Source organism: Brachyhypopomus gauderio, chromosome 1, assembly GCF_052324685.1.
Source record: "Brachyhypopomus gauderio isolate BG-103 chromosome 1, BGAUD_0.2, whole genome shotgun sequence".
In the NCBI taxonomy this organism is placed as follows: domain Eukaryota; kingdom Metazoa; phylum Chordata; class Actinopteri; order Gymnotiformes; family Hypopomidae; genus Brachyhypopomus; species Brachyhypopomus gauderio.
Window position 1 is genome coordinate 32,698,753 of NC_135211.1, and position 12,108 is coordinate 32,710,860.

Here is a 12,108-nt window from a genome sequence, read left to right on the forward strand (position 1 = left end):
AACAGTCCAGATAATTATGAATGTGTCTGTTAAAGTGTTATCTCTTATCTCCCTCTCTCGCTATCTCTCTCTCTCTCTCCCCCTATCTCTGTCTGTTTTCTCTCACTATCACTCTCATCTGCGAATGTGCATTTGTGCAGCTGTGTGTGTGTGTGTGTGTGTGTGTGTGTGTGCATGCAAAACAACAGAACTGTCATCATCCTACACCATCTCTTAGCATAGCCTTTTAAGAACAAAAGTTATCAAAGATACAGTAGTGTCTTTAAAACACACACACACACACACAACCACACACACACACGCACACACACACGTGTGCGCACAGACAATTGGTCTCCAAACTGAGACTGCCTTTCACACCCTTCCTCTCTGTTCATCCTGTCCTCACTGTCTTTATGACTGCATTTAGCTGTGGCTGCATTTAACTCCTGCGCTCTATGTGTACTGGTCAACACACCTTTCTCTGTTTCTCTCTCTCGCTCTCTCTCTCTCTCTCTCTCTCTCTCTCTCTCTCTTTATGCAACACTAACACTGCATGTCTAATAGCGCTTAATGGAGCAGAAAGAGCACCAGTGCTTATCAGCTAATGGATTTATGACCTGGAGGTATTACCACAGCAGGAGAAAGAGCAAAACATATGGACAGGAATACTTCCTGCTTCCTTCTTCTGTGGACCAGATTCCTGAAAAAACACATCCATGCAGTCATTTGGTCTCTAGTAATTTGGTGCAACAATGTCGTTAATTTCAACTACGTGATAAGTGCAATCGGCACCAACACTGACGCCCCTGTGGTGGACTGGGCTTCAACCACCCTGAGTGGCAAGTGGTCTATGACAGTGTTTCTCAGCCCGGTTTCTCAGCTTTGGTGTGTCCAAGTTGTCAGACCAAAAAATGTGGAACATAATGACTGGAACAAAATTAAGAGTAATTTCAGCACATTTTATGTTTGTTTTATTCTGTCTGTCCTGGTCTGAGCAGCACTGCTTGGCTGTAGTTCATGTTCCTGTTTTACTGAAACACAGATTGCAGGTCACAGCACTTCTCAAGAAGGTTCAGGGGAAAAAAATTATTTTCGAATAAAAGCAAATTTTATTTTATTTTTACCTCACTCTGATTTCTATATAGCTTTGTTTGTTTCTTATTTTTGCGTTTTGAAGTCACAGTTTATACTGTGCATTTAGATAAGCCAGAAGCTTCTGGAGATCTTTTGACTGGGCACAAATGCTGTTATTACTGCTGAGAACTGCTTCCATCTAGAGGACAACACGCCACAGTCACCTGAGGAGATCAGCCTCCGAGAGAGATCAGCCTCAGAGAGAGATCAGCTTCAGAGAGAGATCAGCCTCCGAGAGAGATCAGCTTCAGAGAGAAATGTCAAGGAGAGACTCACGACCCCCGTAGTGCTGCGTGTGACTGTCTAATAATTGTGTTAATATCTGTAACACCGTTAAAAAAAACATCACTGGGATTTATTTTTATTTTTTACAAATTAGTTTTGCACACAAAATTAACCAGGCTAGTGGATTGCTTGTTGCTCGTTCTGAGAGTAATTGAAGTGTCAATATCGGTGTAAGCATTCTTAAATTTAAACTGCATTCCTAAAACTCCACAATATGTTTCTCTCTCTCTCTCTCTCTCTCTCTATTTCTCTCTCTCACTCACTCTGTGGGTGTATATGTGTGCCTGGGTGTTGACAGGCATTTGACAAATGTAGTTGTTTGGATCTTAAACAAGTCACCGTGTTATAATGAAAAGGACGTTAGTTAACTGATTAGAGAAATGGTGACCTCATCTGTCAGATGCGGTGAACATGTGCACACTGTTCCCTGAATACTGAGGAGAACAGAGAGATCCTCACTCTTGTCCCAGTCTTTATACCTTAAGAGCTTTTGATTTGAAAAAGTTGATTTTGTTAATGTATACAGATTACATTTCACACTAAAAAAAATGGGCAATATATTGCATGACATCTAGTTTGGTATATAGTTATTGATATATAATTTTTTTTATCCAGTCACGGGTTGTGACTCAGGACTGAATAAGATCTCTCTCTCTTACACACACACACACACACACACACACACACACACACACACACACACACACCCTGACACCAGTAGATTCTTATCTCTTTTCTGGTGACTTCCCGGGGAAGTCTCTTTGACCCAAATCATGTTTGAGATTTGCACTGCTGTGAGCTGCAGTAGACCACAGAGCCACCATGCCTCTTTCCCATTCTCCAGAGCCCTGCGTGGGGATCAGTGCGTCGTCCCTCTCACTCGGCCCTAGATAATGGGGCTGCGACTGAGGTGAGCTGACCTGGGATCAGTTCTCCTTGCGAATACCAGACAGGGGTTGTTTGTTTTCAGCTCTGCTGCCTGCGTTTAGTGGCTGGTTGGGTGGGGTTCAAGCTCCAGCAGGCTCTCACACACTCTGCCACCCACTGCAGTAAGGAGGCACCTGCATCACCCACACCTGTGTGTGCGTGTGTGTATGTGTGTGTGGTAATGAACCGGCACCAGGCGCCACACAGAGCCTTCCTCCCTCCTCCTCCTCTTCCTCTACTCATCCCTTCATCTCTCCTCTTTTCTCATCATCCTACATTTTCCTCACTAATTCCTTGTGAATTTGTGTGTGGATTCTGGAAAGTTCTCTCTGCAGGGTGAGGACAGGATCTAGCCATGCTCTCCAGGGATCACTCCATGCACGCCTGCTCCCAGGATCCCAGACCCCCCCAGTATCCCAGAAGCCCCCGGTGCGACAGCCGTTATGGCCGCAGCATGCGGAGTTCCTCAGGAGACCCACAGGATTCATAAGCTGCTTATGCTCTGGATACCCGCAGTGAGCTGCGTCCTGGAGAACGCAGGCGTGCTGACCTTTTAATCACCCAGCAGGTGGGACCTCTCTCCTTCTTCAGGACTGTTGATCCTGTTGATAAAAGGTCTCTCTCACCCTTTGTCATCGCTTTATATAGGCATGAGTACAACATACTTATTGTTGTACTCATACTTAGGCATGAGTACAACATACAACTTACTCATTAAATACTACTACTACTACTACAACTACTTATACTAATAATAATAATAGCAGTATCAGTATTAAATCTCTGTCCCTCCCCTCCTGTCTGTCTCGTCTTACACATACAGTAACACAGCAAATTACACATAATAGGCAGAAAAAGCGCAGCGTCTCTCCATGCAGGGTCTCCCCACACACTGTCTCTCCACACACGGTCTCTCCATGCAGGGTCTCCCCACACACTGTCTCTCCACACACGGTCTCTCCATGCAGGGTCTCCCCACACTGTCTCTCCACACACGGTCTCTCCACACATGATCTCTCCATGCAGGGTCTCTCTATGAAGGGTCTTTCCACACACGGTTTCTCCACACACTGTCTCTCCATGCAGAGTCTCTCCACACACTGTCTCTCCATGCAGGGTCTCTCCACACATGATCTCTCCACACGCTGTCTCTCCATGCAGGGTATCCCCACACGGTCTCTCCACAGTCCATACACTGTCTCTCCACACACGGTCTCTCCATGCAGGGTCTCCCCACACACTATCTCTCCACACACGGTCTCACCTTGCAGGGTCTCCCCACACAATGTCTCTCCACACACACTGTACAAAACAGAACTTAAAATTACTTGCCTTACTATGATTTTTAGTTTAGCTGAGCCAAAAATAATTAATTGCACCATAAACTATAACAAAGTAATTGGATCAGCTTACTTTATTGAGTTTCTTGTTAAAAGTTGATCTGACCTTATAACCTGTATTGTCAAAATGTACAAATTGTAGTTGAACCCTAGTTAAGGCCAGGCCAACTCCTCTGCGCATGCTCAATTTGACTCCTTACTTGAGAACGGGGCGGGGTTTGCGACTCCGGACATCTTGAAATGGATTTCACCAGCGGCAAGCAGCGACCTACGCTACTCTGAACTGAATATTAACGTCCAACTGTGTTTTGTCATTTGTCTTATATGACCCAACTTCAGTTAGCTGTTCTTAGTATTGAATTTAGAGATTTATGTACATGTGAAATATACATTATCTGAACAAGATATTGTAGCAAGATAATGTACATAATGTACACAATGTAGATAACAAGATAATGTACATGTGCATTATCCGAGTTCCCCCTCCATGTATGTGTAACGTTGCATCTTCATGACCTCCCCCTGTGTTTCATGTGCAAGGCCAAGCTATTTGAGGCCTCGAGTTTGATCTGATTGTGCCTCTTAGTACCAATTTTCTTGCGAGGTGAGAATAAAATTTCTGTTCTTGATAAGAATGGACTTGTTTGTGGCTTTTTTCTCCCACACCACGCCGCAGTATAGTAAGTTGGCACAACTTAAAAAAAAATTGGAACTCTTGGTATGTAAAACTTACATTTTGAGGTTCATATACATGGGCAAGATAAATTATCTGAACAAGATATAATAAGTTAGCATAACTTGAATCATTTGGAATTATTTGTAGGCAATACTTAAAATCTGAAGTTTATATACCTGTGAAAAATAAATAATTGGAACAAGAAATAATAAGTTGGCTCAACTGAGTGAATTTCTTAAAAACTTAAGAGTTTGAGTTGGGATCAAAACTCAAAAATCGAGTGCAGTAAGTTGCCTTGAAATTTTGAGTTTTCTCAACTTTTTCGTTTTTACAGTGCACGGTCTCTCCACACATGGTCTCTCCATGCAGAGTCTCTCCACACACGGTTTTTCCATGCAGAGTCTCTCCACACACTGTCTTTCCACACACTGTCTCTCCACACACGGTCTCTCCATGCAGGGTCTCTCCACACACTGTCTTTCCACACACGGTCTCTCCACACGCTGTCTCTCCATGCAGGGTATCCCCACACACGGTCATTCCACAGTCCACACACTCTCTCCACACATGGTCTCTCCACACACTGTCTCTCCACACACAGTCTCTCCATGCAGGGTTTCTCCACACACAATCTCTCCACACACGGTCTCTCTACACATGGTCTCTCCACACACAGTCTCTTCACACACGGTCTCTCCACACACTGTCTCTCCACACACTGTCTCTCCATGCAGGGTTTCTCCACACACAATCTCTCCACACACGGTCTCTCTACACATGGTCTCTCCACACACAGTCTCTTCACACACGGTCTCTCCACACACGGTCTCTCCACACACTGTCTCTCCACACACAGTCTCTCCATGCAGGGTTTCTCCACACACTGTCTCTCCACACACAGTCTCTCCATGCAGGGTTTCTCCACACACAATCTCTCCACACACGGTCTCTCTACACATGGTCTCTCCACACACAGTCTCTTCACACACGGTCTCTCCACACACGGTCTCTCCACACACTGTCTCTCCACACACAGTCTCTCCATGCAGGGTTTCTCCACACACTGTCTCTCCACACACAGTCTCTCCATGCAGGGTTTCTCCACACACAATCTCTCCACACACGGTCTCTCTACACATGGTCTCTCCACACACAGTCTCTTCACACACGGTCTCTCCACACACGGTCTCTCCACACACTGTCTCTCCACACACAGTCTCTCCATGCAGGGTTTCTCCACACACAATCTCTCCACACACGGTCTCTCTACACATGGTCTCTCCACACACAGTCTCTTCACACACGGTCTCTCCACACACGGTCTCTCCACACACTGTCTCTCCACACACAGTCTCTCCATGCAGGGTTTCTCCACACACTGTCTCTCCACACACAGTCTCTCCATGCAGGGTTTCTCCACACACAGTCTCTCCACACACGGTCTCTCCATGCAGGGTCTCTCCACACACTGCTCCACTAGTACCGTCACCAGGCACATCCTCACATGGCTGCTGATAGCAGCGTGCTTGCTCTTCTTGTAAGCAGCACTGCTGATCACCTCTAATTAGGCCCTGCAGCTCTAGCTGGAGGCCCCTGATAGACCCCAGAGGGGGGGGGAGAGAGAGAGAGAGAGAGAGAGAGAGAGAGAGAGAGAGAGAGAGAGAGAGAGAGAGAGAGAGAGAGAGAGAGAGTTTTCATGAGAAACAATTATACCTCTCAGGTAGTGTGGAGCAGCCGAGGTGGTGGAGGCTGGGAAGGGTTCACTGTGTGCTCTGATTTCTTAGATGAAGGCTGAGGTTGCACGATTTGTACCCAGGTGGATTTAAGGAGAAGGAACTGATCCAGGATCAGTGCAGTCTGGCTCTTTCTGATTAGAGTAGGCTGCTAAAGCCTCCTGCAATCCACTGTGCACAGATAAGTTTGACGTCCGATCCAACACACGTGACCAATATCATCATGGGTGTTTGGTCACATCTGAATGTTTGAACTTCTCTGTTCACAGAACTGTCCTCGTAGTTTCATGCCTGACTTAAATTAATGAACCCCCTCTCTCCCCCGCCTCACTTTCATCTAGTCTTGCTCTCTATCTCTCTTTCTCTCTCTATGGTCAACTGCTGGAACTGTGGAAGAACCACAATGATCTGTCTGAACTTTTTCAAAGCTACGCTTAGCACCGTATCTAAATTTATTATAAACCAAAACATGACATGAGCTGTACTTTGTAAGGTCTGTGCTCCGTTCTCCAAGAAAGCACGGGCGAGATTAAATCTGAATAACTGTGATGCAAACAGCATGGTGAAGAATGTCCAAAACAAAACAACACAGCATCATCGTCATGATGGCAATCTGATCAACACTGTGAAAACTCGCTTTATCTGCGATGACTTGAAACCTATAGACCTCCAGAGACAAGCAGGAGATGACCAGATTACATGGGGGACATGGGCCAAGCACAAGGGATATGTCAGAGAGAGAGAGAGAGGGAGATGGAGAGAGGTAGAGGAGGGGAGAGAGGGAGAGGTGGAGAAGGAGAACTGATAGAAAGAGAATGAAGAAGAGGCAGAGAGGAAAAATGGCAAGTGATAGAGAGAAAGTGGAGAAAACAAGGGAAAGAAAGCAAAATAGAGAAAAGAAAAAGTAGTGAAAGTGGAGGAGACAGAAAGCAAGCCTGTTTAGGCTCACTTGCCGTGTAAAATCTGCCCACAGTTTTACGGGTGAACTCAAACTAAAGCATGCAGCCACACGAGAGGGACGAATCTGGCCCGTCATCTCAGCCGCCCGCGAAACGTCCAGCAGGAGGCAGTGTGCCAAACTCTAGCAGTCCGACCAGGCCTGGCTATGTGCACATGAGAAACACACAAGACGAGAGAAAAAGAGAGAGAGAGAAAGAGAGAGAGAGAGAGAGAGAGAGGGAGAGAGAGGGAGAGAGAGAGAGATTGTTACAGCCATGGACCTGTGTAAACTAGTATAATCCTAGTGTAGACCAGTATAATCCTGACAGCAGTTCTTTTGGTTCTATCGGGTTACACGATCCACTACAGACTTTGATGGGTACAGCCTGGTTATATAAATCATATCAGCTTCCATAACTTGTGGGTGGAGTTTCCCTTAAATGCAGGGGGAGGAGCTAAGAGGGGACCAATCAGGACCTGCATGATTTAGGTCAGGGGTGCCCACAAGTTTTCAGCTTGCGAGCTACTTATAAGATGACCCAGTCAGAAAGATCTACCTTGCCTCGAGTGTAAAGTGTTGACGGGGTGGCGAACGTAATTTGTTGACAGGGGGGTGTTGAACGTAAATTGTTGACGGGAGGGGGGGGGGGGTAACGACGTAATGGGCACCCCTGATTTAGGTGTACCACTGTAGCATCCCCACATGATGCCTTTCTGTCAGTTTATTAATGAAAGCCATCTGCACATAGAACCATATGGGAGAAAGGTCATCTGATCTGGGAGTTTGGATTCTACCTTTGTCTTGGGGGGGGGGGGGGGGGGGGGGGTTGTCCCAAAACCTGCTGGTCACCATCTGAGCCAAAAGGCTCCTATGAGGTCTGTTTCAGGTTTGTTCGGATCTGTTTTGGTGCTAAACACTGTGGTGTTTTGTGGTCTGCCTCCCATAACTCTGCTTGAGTGAGAAGCCCAGACAACTCAAGCCCACATCTCTTTAAAAAGAAAACAGCACAGACTAAAGGCAGAGTCCAGCACAGTATAACACACACCCTTATCAGTTCATTTGTTACTGTGATTTACATTGTTGAGGAGTTAAAAGCTTCTTACAATAGAATTAGCAGTTATGAATTATACAAAATTACATGCAGTCATGTAGAATGAAGTGGAATATTAAGTAGGAGGGATGAGGAGTTGGACGTGTTGCAGGCGCTCGTAATCACACTCGTAATCACACAGCCACGCCCTGTTCCTGACTCACAGGTGCCCTCAAACCTGACCCCGAGCTGACCCGCTGCCAAAACTGCAAGAGGTTTGGCGATTCATATGAGCCGATCGTCCGAAGCCGATTTCATGGCCCATTACACTAAGCTTGCTCCTATTACCGAACCCTTTCTGCTCCTCTGGAAGCTATCGGATTGCGGATACGGCACGGAGCGGTGAGGATTACGGCTCTGGAGCTCCGCAGACAACAGCAGCTGTCTCCGTAAACCCAGATTATAACTACTGGGTGAAGACTTTAGGAACCTTTTGGTTTAATTCAGCACATTTCGGGTTCAGTTCCATCCAGCAGCAGTCTTCTTTATATGTGCTCATGGTTTCTTTTTGATAGCTGCACAAAATAAAACTGGTTTACACAATAGCTGAGTAATTTTCTTTAAATGAATGCCTGGGTTAGACTTATCAGCAGTAGGAAGTGATTTAACAGAAAATCCTCTTAAGCAGAAGAGCATAGAGACAATGGGGGGGGGGGGGGGGGGGTGCCCCCAAAGTTCGGACAGCCTCTTCCTCCCTTAATTGCCCCTGCTGTGCCTAGAACGTCCTCAGGGGCTCTGAGCGTAAACCTGGCGCGTTGTGCGAAGACTCCGGCCACCGACTCCCCCCATCGGTTCATCATGCACTGAGCGAGAAAGCCAACCCGGCGTGAACAGCTTTAACGAGAAGCCGTTCAGGGTGGAAGCACATGCCTCGTGTGTGGGAGAAGGGTGCCTGACTCATGGAACTCGCAGGCTGTTTTGACGTCTTCCAGTGTAGCGTTCTGGGCTTGGAGCTGGAGCTACTTCCAGAGATGTGAGAGGCCGATTAGAAATCAGACCAGTTCAGGCAAGAGTTCTGTCCAGCACGAGGAGCAAGGTGGGTTTAATAACAGCGATAAACAGCCTACTCTACTCTACTCTACTCTACTCTACTCTACTCTACTCTACTCTACTCTACTTCTGCTCCCTGTGAAGGACTTGGGCAGACATGTCAAAATAAAAATGCATATCCGTGGGTGGGGGGGAGAGAGAGAGAGAGAGAGAGAGAGAGAGAGAGAGAGAGAGAGAGAGAGAGAGAGAGAGAGAGAGAGAGAGAGAGAGTGGTCTGTCATCAGTGCATCAGAGATCAAGAAAAAACAAACCTGTGTCTGGTTTATGCATGTCTGCTTCTGGCTTGATAGCAAGGTGAGGGTCAACTGGAGACCACGCAGTGCCCATTCAGAAGTTCTCAATCCAGGCCAACATCTCTCTAAAAATGCATTTTTAATGTAATATTATTTTATACATATTAAAAATATATTAAACATAATATGAAACAATAATATGTTGTTTAATATTTCAGAAATACTAATGCCAAACATAGGGGCTTGTATCATTTCAGATCAAACTGTTCCAGGTTAAAGCAAATCGATGCCAGAATTTCTCTTCCCATAACAATGCCTGCACGTCTTATCTTCGCACACCCCTAGTGGGGAACCAGGAAAAACCTGCAACATTCTAACAAGTTGCAGGTGTGTGATTTCCCAAACAACCACCTCCACCATTACCCCAGTAGCTTTCTCCACACAAATGACTCTTTCACTTTTCCAACACCACAATGCTTCTCCCTTCTCCCTCTCTCCCTCTCTCCCTCTCCCCCCTCCCTCCCCATTTCTTTCCACGTATGTAAACAACTATTTCTGTAGCGAAACCATCAATTTTAGTTGTGTGTGTGTTTTTTTCTACACAAAACGAGGCCCTCGGGTGTTTGCAGGCGAGCATTTCCTTGTGGGCTTTTCTCCTTCTCTGTGGGAATGGGGGCCCTCATGTCCAGCTCCCAGGGCCCCCTGCAAAGAGGCGCGCACCTCCGCTACGGCCTCGGTCGTCTGGGGGCTCCTGTTTCCTGCCTCACGTCCCCACAGGACAAAGCCCCGGTCTTGAGCCCACAGTGGGGTTCTTACCACTCCAGCACTCCCTCATCTTAGCACGCTCAGCCTGACACACCCAGACAGAATCAAAGGAGAGACCAACAGAGGTTTTATCTCCTGTTTTTGTACACCATAAGCAAAAGAGGTGGTAATCAGTCCATTCAGACCGGAACCCTAGAGGTGCCCCTGACAGTGGATCTAATACGCAAAGCTTTCTTTGGGTTTAAAATGAATGTCCACAAAGTTTGAAAGGCCCTGGCTTAACCTTTAGAGAGAGTGTTCAAATCAACAGTGTTTCTGGAGAAACTATGCCTTTGGAAAATGGGACTTATTTTTCTTTGCCTAACAAAAAAAGGTTTCTATGAGAACTTAATTAAGCATTTATTGTTTACAAAATCGATCTGGAACATATGTTTGCCTGCAGGTTAAAGTTAATCAGTCATGCATCGGTACCACACTGCCCACTAATTAAAACAACCAAAAAAAAGCTCTGGCTGTTATTAACGCCTGGCAGTGTTTAAACAGTCCTACCGCCGACCAAGGCAACATCGCCTGACACGGGCGCTAATCTCTCCTTTGTCAAGCCGGCCTTGTCCTCCCCTTCGGTTTCCCCTCTGACTTTTTCTCAATGACACACTCTCCTGCCCTGTCATTAGGCCATGACCTCTGACCCCTGGCTGACCCTGGCCTGACCTCTGAGGGGTCGCCGAAGCCAGGAGTTTAGATGGAGGTAGGTAGGCAGTGCATGCTTCGGACTTGAGTATCTGAAACACCGGGCACTTCCAAAGCTTTCGGAAGCTCTTATGACACCTTTTAATTCATGGAGAGGCACTTGTGACTAGCAGAGCAGCTGGAGTAAACTGTACCTCCCACGGTCAACACTGCACCTTACTGTATCGTCAAATTACAATGACACATTTGTGTTCTTCTTGTATTAGTATATTGTCTTCAGGAGAGAAAAGCTTGCCTGGCATATGTTAACATGATCCTGATCTGTGTTTAAATCTGTGTTTAAATCTGTGTTGATCTGTGATCTGTGTCTAAAATTCTAAAACAGACATTGTTCCCTCTCTCCATTTCCCACAAGTGTTTCTCAAGGCCTTCTGTGTGTGTGTGTGTGTGTGTGTGTGTGTGTGTGTGTGTGTGTGTGTGTGTGTGTGTGTGTGTGTGTGTGTGTGTGTGTGTGTGTGTGTGTGTGTGTGTGTGTGTGTGTGTGCACGTGTCCCCTCTCTCCATTTCCCACCAGCACTGAAGGGTTTCTGTGTGTGTGTTGAAAGGGGACACTTGATTGTGTTAAATCCCTCTTACCCTAATCCTGCCCCACAGCAAAGCCAAACTATGACAGCCCTTTCCACTTGCTGTCTTTCTCTCACTCTCTCGACCTCTCCATCTCTCTCTTCTTTCATACTTCTCCTCCTCATGTTCTTTATTCCACTTCTTTATCTTCCTCTCTTGTCTTTTCTCTCACTTTTTTTCTCTGCCTCTGTCCTTTGGTGTGTGTGTGTGTTTGGGGGGGGGGGTCATTCTGAAAGCAGAGCTTGAACTAGCATGTTTAGCTCTGCCCGTATATTGGTCACGTTTTGTTTTATTTGGGTTTTCCATTTAGATCTGCTTCCACAGTTACCAAAGCCAGACCCGTAAGAAGGGCTTCTAAGACTTGTGTTTGTCTTGTCAAGTTAAAAGGAAAACATGAGTGGGAGGTCTGTGACACCTTCTGTCACAGTTTTTCAGTTTTTATCAGCATCCAATCAGCATCCAGCCATCACTGCTGGGTTTGAGGGGACACCGAGGTTCACATGGGTTTCTGTGCGATTCCTCTCATTTGTTCTTATGGTGCTTTTGACTTTGAGCCTTTGAACACCTTTTCTATCACATACCCTCGCACACCCACAGCAATCCTCTGGCTGTTTATGGAGCAGTTATGGCCTGGTGGTA